This window comes from Nycticebus coucang, chromosome 3 (assembly GCF_027406575.1).
Source record: "Nycticebus coucang isolate mNycCou1 chromosome 3, mNycCou1.pri, whole genome shotgun sequence".
NCBI classification, from domain to species: Eukaryota; Metazoa; Chordata; class Mammalia; order Primates; family Lorisidae; genus Nycticebus; species Nycticebus coucang.
The window spans coordinates 63,433,633-63,434,889 of record NC_069782.1 but is presented as its reverse complement, the minus strand read 5'-3'; the positions used below and the strand labels follow the sequence as shown (position 1 = coordinate 63,434,889).

At 39.0% G+C, this 1,257-nt stretch overlaps 1 non-coding gene across 1 annotated transcript; it reads left to right on the top strand.

Annotated features, from left to right (window-relative positions):
• Positions 1-939: 939 nt before the first annotated feature.
• On the top strand, positions 940-1,044 carry LOC128582745 (U6 spliceosomal RNA). Its single transcript, XR_008379191.1, has one exon. It is a non-coding gene; the product is annotated as a U6 spliceosomal RNA (small nuclear RNA).
• The last annotated feature ends 213 nt before the right edge of the window (positions 1,045-1,257 follow it).

Here is a 1,257-nt window from a genome sequence, read left to right as displayed (position 1 = left end):
CCAGGGAAGTAGGCTAGACAATGGATTGTAAGCTCAAAGCTTGCAGGAGGTGGGCCTCCCATGCATGTTGGGAAAAAGGCCCCAAGCAACCTCTGCAGCTATTCATTGAGAACCCGCACCCCTCCCCCAAACCCCCCTTCACTGGAGTTCCACAGTTAATCAATTTCCAACTGCCAACATCTGTTCCTTAATGTCCAGTAATTGCCACTTTATCTCTGCAAGCCTGCTCTCTCAGTCAACTGCCACTTTGTCTCTTCAAACCTGCTGTGCCAGTTCCCACATATGTTTCTACATATCTTTCTACATAGGTTGCTACTTAAGTTGTTACTACATAAGTTGTTACATAGGTTGTTATGTATCTTATAAAATAGGTTGCTACACATCCTGTTACATAGGTTGCTACATATGTTTTTACATAGGTAGCTACATATATGGATGATAAAACACAAATATAAACCAGAAAGAAGGCAGAGAGAGTAAGGAAATGAGAAGTGAGGGGGAATGGTGAGTGGAGGGAGTAGAGAGAGCATTTGGTGGGATCTTATCTAATGTGCACAATGCAAGGGTCCATTTCAATGGAACTAAGAGTAAATTATAAATGTCTTACCACAGAAAAGAAGTAAGTGAGTTGATGGTTATGTTAATGAGTTTGATTTAAGTATTCCACATTGTATATGAAATCATCATATACATAAATGTACACATTTAGGATTTAAGAAAAAATGAAGTTAAAAATAAAATTAACAAAATGCATATACATTCATGTTTGTAGCAGAATTATTCACATTGGCCCAATGATGGAAATCATTCAATTATCCATCATTCAAATACCCAGGATGAATGGGTAAACAACTTGGGGTTTATCAACAGTGTCATATTATTGTGGCATAAAAAGGAAAGTTGTGAGTTAACATTACACAATAAAACTGCCAAGAGTTTGTTCACTTTGGCAGCACATATACTAAAATTGGAATGATACAGAGAAGATTAGTATGGCCCCTGTGCAAGGATGACATGCAAATTCGTGAAGCGTCCCATAGTGTAACATTAAAAGTAAAATTACAAAAAGAAAAAAACTGCCAAGAGGAAGGAGGAAAAGAAAGGAGGAGGGAATGAGGGAGAGAAGAAAGAAAGGAGAGAAGGGATTGAGGGAGGGAGGAAGAAAGGAAGGAAGGAGAGAGGAAGAGAAGGAGGAAGGAAGGAAGGAAGGAAAGAAGGAAGGAAGGAAGGAAGGAAAGAAGGAAGGAAGGAAGGAAG